This window comes from Triticum aestivum, chromosome 7A (assembly GCF_018294505.1).
Source record: "Triticum aestivum cultivar Chinese Spring chromosome 7A, IWGSC CS RefSeq v2.1, whole genome shotgun sequence".
Classification (NCBI taxonomy): domain Eukaryota; kingdom Viridiplantae; phylum Streptophyta; class Magnoliopsida; order Poales; family Poaceae; genus Triticum; species Triticum aestivum.
The window spans coordinates 372,256,878-372,264,806 of NC_057812.1; positions in this window are offsets into that span (position 1 = coordinate 372,256,878).

Here is a 7,929-nt window from a genome sequence, read left to right on the forward strand (position 1 = left end):
AACTCTTGTCGCTCCAAAGCTTGCTTCTTGACCTTCTGCTTAACGGGGCGCACATGGGGACAGACAGCAAGGTGGTTCTCAATCACCTTCCTGGGAACGCCGAGGATGTCTGATGCTTGCCAAATACTTTGACATTCGCCCGTAGGAAGGCAACAAGCGCATTTTCCTATTTGCTGTCAAGGGTGGAGCTTACGGTAAAAGCTCCACCCGTGCCATCCTCCCAGATGGGAACCTTCTTGGTTTCTAGTGGGGCCGCCTTGGACCTCTTGCTCCCACTAGCGGAGCTCTCTGGCACGTCCCCAACGGGAACACGGTGCTCTGAAGAGGCGCATTTGCCGGAGGGGGTGCAGGAGTCCTTGCCAGGGTCAGAAGTCTTGCCGGAAGGGGCCTTGTCGGTTTCCTTCTCCCCCGGGGTCTCAGCGGTAGGAGCAAGTGCATTGGCGGCAGCTGCTTCAACTACCTCCTGGTAGAGTTGGTCGGCGCAGATGAGCGCGTCTTTCTTGTCGGAGGGGATGGTGATGACGCTCATTGGGTCGGGCATCATCAACGTGTTGTAGGCATAATGTGATGCTGCCAGAAACTTGGCCAGCGTTGGGCGGCCGATGATCCCATTATAGGGCAAGGGGATCTTGGCAACATCAAAAACAATCTTCTCCATCCTATGGTTCAGCTCGCCCTTGATACGTCTCCAACGTATCTACAATTTTTGATTGTTCCATGCTATTATATTATATATTTTAGATGTTTAATGGGCTTTAATATGCTCTTTTATAAACCTATTAACCGGAGGCCCAGTGCCAGTTTCTGTTTTTTGCCTATTTCAGTGTTTCACAGAAAAGGAATACCAAACGGAATCCAAACAGAATGAAACCTTGACGATGATCTTTCTTGGACCGAAAGCAAACCAGGAAACTTGGAGTGGAAGTCTGGAACTCCATGAGGTGGCCACGAGATAGGAGGGCGTGCCCCCACCCTTGTGGGCCCCATGAAGCTCCAGCGACGTACTTCTCTCACCTATATATACTCTTATACCCTAAAAACATCAAGGGAGCCACGAAACCACTTTTCCACCGCCGCAACCTTCTGTAGCCATGAGATCATATCTTGGGGCCTTTTCCGGTGATCTGTCGGATGGGGAATCGATCACGGAGGACTTCTATATCAACACCATAGCCTCTCTGATGAAGCATGAGTTGTTTACCACAGACCTTCGGGTCCATACTTATTAGCTAGATGGCTTCTTCTCTCTCTTTGATCTTCAATACAAAGTTCTCCCTGATGTTCTTGGAGATCTATTCGATGTAATACTCTTTTGCAGTGTGATTGCCGAGATCCGATGAATTGTGGGTTTATGAACTTGATTATATATGAATATTATTTGGTTCTTCTCTGAATTCTTATACGCATGATTTGATATCTTTGCAAGTCTTTTCGAATTATCGGTTTTGTTTGGCCTACTAGATTGATGTTTCTTGCAATGGGAGAAGTGCTTAGCTTTGGGTTCAATCTTGCATTGTCCTTTCCTAGTGACAGTAGGGGTAGCAAGGCACGTATTGTATTGTTTCCATCGAGGATAAAAAGATGGGGTTTATATCATATTGCTTGAGTTTATCCCTCTACATCATGTCATCCTGCTTAAAGCGTTACTCTCTTCTTATGAACTTAATACTCTAGATGCGTGCTGGATAGCGGTCGATGTGTGGAGTAATAGTAGTAGATGCAGAACCATTTTGATCTACTTGACACGGACGTGATGCCTATATTCATGATCATTGCCTTAAATATCTTCATAACTATGCACTTTTCTATCAATTCCTCGGTAGTAATTTGTTCACCCACCATAATACACGCTATCATCAGAGAAGCCACTAGTGAAACCTATGGTCCCCGGGTCTCTTTCTTATTATATTGCATCTCTTTTATTATCGCATGTCGTTTACTATTTTGCAATCTTTACTTTCCAATCTATTCAACAAAATACCAAAAATATTTATCTTACTATCTCTATCAGATCTCACTTTCGCAAGTGACCGTGAAGGGATTGACAACCCCTTTATCGCATTGGTTGTGAGGTTCTTGATTGTTTGTGCAGGTACTAGGTGACTTGTGTGTTGTCTCCTACTGGATTGATACCTTGGTTCCCAAAAACTGAGGGAAATACTTATGCTACTTTATTGCATCACCCTTTCCTCTTCAAGGGAAAACCAACGCATGCTCAAGAGGTAGCAAGAAGGATTTCTGGCGCCGTTGCCGGGGAAATCTACACCAAGTCAAGACATACCAAGTACCCATCATAAACTCTTCTCCCTCACATTACATTATTTGCCATTTGCCTGTCGTTTTCCTCTCCCCCACTTCACCTTTGTCATTTTATTCACCCTTTTTTGTTCGCCTCTTTTCGCTTGCCTCTTGTGTGCTTGTGTGTTGGATTGATTGTTTGTCACGATGGCTCTGCCAAAAGGCGTTGATCCTCACCTCAAAAGGTTGGAAGAAATCAAGAATAACGTTAGAAGCTTTATGTCTTTGCAATTTGAGCATAATAATTTCTTCAGAAACAAGCTTAAAGAACAAAAAGGTTTTATGGAGTATATGAATAAAGAGCTTGATGATATGTCTAAACAATTTTATGGTTTGAAATCTCAGTTTTCTCATCTTGAAAATTTAGTAGGGAAAATTTCGGATAAGCAAGCCACCCTAGTTAATAAGATGGCTGATAAACCGAAGGATTTAAACGAAAGTAATGATGAAGATCTAAAAGTGATTGTTGTGTCTCCTATTAAATCTTTGTTTTCCAATATGAGTCTTGATAAAGATGGGACTGCAGATGAGTCAACTTTAGCTAAAAGGCGTCCCAATGATTCGGAGTTTTTAGATCTTGATGCAAAAATTAATAAAAGTGGGATTGAAGAGGTTAAAACTTTACATAGCAATGAACCCACTATTTTGGATTTCAAGGAATTTAATTATGATAATTGCTCTTTGATTGATTGTATTTCCTTGTTGCAATCCGTTTTAAATTCTCATCATGCTTATGATAAAAATTATGCTTTTACTAAACATATCGTTGATGCTTTAATGCAATCCTGTGAAGAAAAGCTTCAACTAGAAGTTTCTATCCTAGAAAACGTTATGTTGAGTGGGAACCTGCTAGCTATTGAGAACTGCGCTGGATTTCCTTGAAGAGGAAAGGATGATGCAGCAAAGTAGCGTAAGTATTTCCCTCAGTTTTTGAGAACCAAGGTATCAATCCAGTTGGAGGCTACGCACGAGTCCCTCGTACCTGCACAAAGCAAATAACTCCTCGCAACCAACGCGATACGTGGTTGTCAATCCCTTCACGGTCACTTACGAGAGTGAGATCTGATAGATATGGTAAGACAATATTTTTGGTATTTTGTGATAAAGATGTGAAGTAAAATAAAAGCAAAGTAAAAAAGCAAAGGAAATAACTAAGTATTTGGAAGATTAATATGATGGAGATAGACCCGGGGGCCATAGGTTTCACTAGTGGCTTCTCTCAAGAGCATAGGTATTTTACGGTGGGTGAACGAATTACTGTTGAGCAATTGACAGAATTGAGCATAGTTATGGGAATTCTAGGTATGATCATGTATATAGGCATCACATCCGAACAAGTAGACCGACTCCTGCCTGCATCTACTACTATTACTCCACTCATCGACCGCTATCCAGCATGCATCTAGAGTATTAAGTTCCTGAAAACAGAGTAACGCCTTAAGCAAGATGACATGATGTAGAGGGATAAATTCATGCAATATGATAAAAACCCCATCTTGTTATCCTCGATGGCAACAATACAATACGTGCCTTGCTGCCCCTACTGTCACTGGGAAAGGACACCGCAAGATTGAACCCAAAGCTAAGCACTTCTCCCATTGCAAGAAAGATCAATCTAGTAGGCCAAACCAAACTGATAATTCGAAGAGACTTTCAAAGATAACCAATCATACATAAAGGAATTCAGAGAAGATTCAAATATTGTTCATAGATAATATTGATCATAAACCCACAATTCATCGGTCTCAACAAACACACCGCAAAAAGAAGATTACATCGAATAGATCTCCACACGAGAGGGGGAGAACTTTGTATTGAGATCCAAAAAGAGAGAAGAAGCCATCTAGCTAATAACTATGGACCTGAAGGTCTGAGGTAAACTACTCACACTTCATCGGAGGGGCTATGGTATTGATGTAGAAGCCCTCCGTGATAGATGCCCCCTCCGACGGAGCTCCGGAACAGGCCCCAAGATGGGATCTCGTGGATACAAAAAGTTGCGGCCGTGGAATTAAGGTTTTGGCTCCGTCTCTGATCGTTTGGGGGTACGTAGGTATATATAGGAGGAAGGAGTACGTCAGTGGAGCAACAGGGGGCCCACGAGGGTGGAGGGCGCGCCTGGGGGGGGGGGGGTAGTCGCGCCCCCTACCTCGTGGCCTCCTCCTTTGTTTCTTGACATAGGGTCCAAGTCTCCTGGATCATGTTCGGTGAGAAAATCACGTCCCCGAAGGTGTCATTCCGTTTGGACTCTGTTTGATATTCCTTTTCTTCAAAACCCTAAAATAGGCAAAAAAACAGCAATTCTGGGCTGGGCCTCCGGTTAATAGGTTAGTCCCAAAAATAATATAAAAGTGGATAATAAAGCCCAATAATGTCCAAAACAGTAGATAATATAGCATGGAGTATCAGAAATTATAGATACGTTGGAGACGTATCAAGCATCCCCAAGCTTAATTCCTGCTTGTCCTTGAGTAGGTAAATGATAAAAACAGAATTGTTGATGCGGAGTGCTACTTGGCATAATTTTATGTAATTATTCTTAATTGTGGTATGAATATTTAGATTCGAACAATTCAACATAAAAACAACAATACTTCAAGCATACTAACTAAGCAATTATGTCTTCTCAAAATAACATGGCCAAAGAGAGTTCATCCCTACAAAATAATATAGTTTAGTCATGCTCCATTTTCGTCACACAAGAATGCTCTCATCATGCACAACCCCGATGACAAGCCAAGCAATTGTTTCATACTTTAGTAATCTCAAACATATAAACTTTCACGCAATATATGAGCGCGAGCCATGGTTATAGCACTATGAGTGGAATAGAATATGATGGGGGTTATGTGGATAAGACAAAAAAGGAGAAAGTCTCACATCAACGAGGCTAATCAATGGGCTATGGAGATGCCCATCGATTGATGTTAATGCAAGGAGTAGGGATTGCCATGCAACGGATGCACTAGAGCTATAAATGTATGAAAGCTCAACAAAAGAAACTAAGTGGGTGTGCATCCAACTTGCTTGCTCACGAGGACCTAGGGCACTTGAGGAGGCCCATTGTTGGAATATACAAGCCAATTTCTATAATGAAAAATTCCCACTAGTATATGAAAGTGACAAAACAAAAGACTCTCTATCATGAAGATTATGGTGCTACTTTGAAGCACAAGTGTGGCAAAGGATAGTAGCATTGTCCCTTTTATATTTTTTTATTTGGCCTTTTTTTTGGAACAATGCTCTATGAATGATGGTCATCACACTTCTATTTACTTAGAACTCAAGAATTACAACTCGATACTTAGAACAAGATATGACTCTATATGAATGCCTTCGGCAGTGTACCGGGATATGCAATGAACCAAGAGTGACATGTATGAAAGAATTATGAACGGTGGCTTTGCCACAAATACTATGTCAACTACATGATCATGCTAAGCAATATGACAATGATGAATGTGTCATGATAAACGGAATGGTGGAAAGTTGCATGGCAATATATCTCGGAATGGCTATGGAAATGCCATAATAGGTAGGTATGGTGGCTATTTTGAGGAAGATATAAGGAGGTTTATGTGTGAAAGAGCGTATTATATCACGGGGTTCTGATGCACCGGCGAAGTTTGCACCAACTCTCAATGTGAGAAAGGGCAATACACGGTACCGAAGAGGCTAGCAATGATGGAAGGGTGAGAGTGCGTATAATCCATGGACTCAACATTAGTCATAAAGAACTCACATACTTATTGCAAAAATCTACAAGTCATCAAAAACCAAGCACTACGCGCATGCTCCTAGGGGGATAGATTGGTAGGAAAAGACTATCGCTCGTCCCCGACCACCACTCATAAGGAGGACAATCAAATAATACCTCATGTTTCAAATTTGTTACATAACGTTTACCATACGTGCATGCTACGGGACTTGCAAACTTCGACACAAACATTTCTCAAATTCACAACTACTCAACTAGCACGACTTTGATATTATTACCTCCATATCTCAAAACAATCATCAAGCATCAAACTTCTCTTAATATTCAAAACACTCATAAGAAGAAATTTTACTAATCTTGAATACCTAGCATATTAGGAATATTTAAGCAAATTACCATGCTATTTAAGACTCTCAAAATAATCTAAGTGAAGCATGAGAGATCAATAGTTTCTACAAAATAAATCCACCACCGTGCTCTAAAAGATATAAGTGAAGTACTAGAGCAAAACTATATAACTCAAAAAGATATAAGTGAAGCACATAGAGTATTCTAACAAATTCCAAATCATGTATGGCTCTCTCAAAAGGTGTGTACAGAAAGGATGATTGTGGTAAACTAAAAAGCAAAGACTCAAATCATACAAGACGCTCCAAGCAAAACACATATCATGTGGTGAATAAAAATATAGCTCCAAGTAAAGTTACCGATAGAAGTAGACGAAAGAGGGGATGCCTTCCGGGGCATCCCCAAGCTTTAGCTTTTAGGTGTCCTTAGATTATATTGGGGGTGCCATGGGCATCCCCAAGCTTAGTCTCTTGCCACTCCTTGTTCCATAATCCATCAAATCTTTACCCAAAACATGAAAACTTCACAACACAAAACATAAAGTAGAAAATCTCGTGAGCTCCGTTAGAGAAAGAAAACAAAAGACCACTTCAAGGTAGTGTAATGAACTCATTCTTTATTTATATTGGTGTTAAACCTACTGTATTCCAACTTCTCTATGGTTTATAAACTATTTTATTTGCCATAGATTCATCAAAATAAGCAAACAACACATGAAAAACAGAATCTGTCAAAAACAGAACACTCTGTAGTAATCTGTAGCTAGCGCAAGATCTGAACCCAAAAATTCTAAAATAAATTTCTGGACGTGAGGAATTTATCTGTTAATCATATGCAAAAAGAATTAACTAAATAGCACTTTCCAAATAAAAATGGCAGCAGTTCTCGTGAGCGCTAAAGTTTCTGTTTTTTACAGCAAGATATCAATAATTTCCCCAAGTCTTCCCAACGGTTCTACTTGGCACAAACACTAATTAAACACAAAAAACACAACCTAAACAGAGGCTAGATAAATTATTTATTACTAAACAGGAGCAAAAAGCAAGGAATAAAAATAAAATTGGGTTGCCTCCCAACAACCGCTATCGTTTAACGCCCCTAGCAAGGCATAAAAAGCAAGGATAGATCTAGGTATTGCCATCTTTGGTAGGCAATCCATAAGTGGCTCTCATAATAGATTCATAAGGTAATTTAATTTTCTTTCTAGGAAATTGTGCCATGCCTTTCCTTAACGGAAATTGGAATCTAATATTTCCTTCCTTCATATCAATAATTGCACCAATCATTCTAAGGAAATGTCTACCAAGAATAATAGGACATGGAGGATTGCAATCTATGTCAAGAACGATAAAATCTACGGGCACATAATTCCTATTTGCAACAATAAGAACATCATTAATTCTTCCCATAGGTTTCTTAATAGTGGAACCCGCAAGGTGCAAGTTTAGAGAGCAATCATCAAAATCACGGAAACCTAACAAATCACACAAAGTCTTTGGAATCGTGGAAACACTAGCACCCAAATCACATAAAGCATAGAACTCATGATCTTTAATCTTAATTTT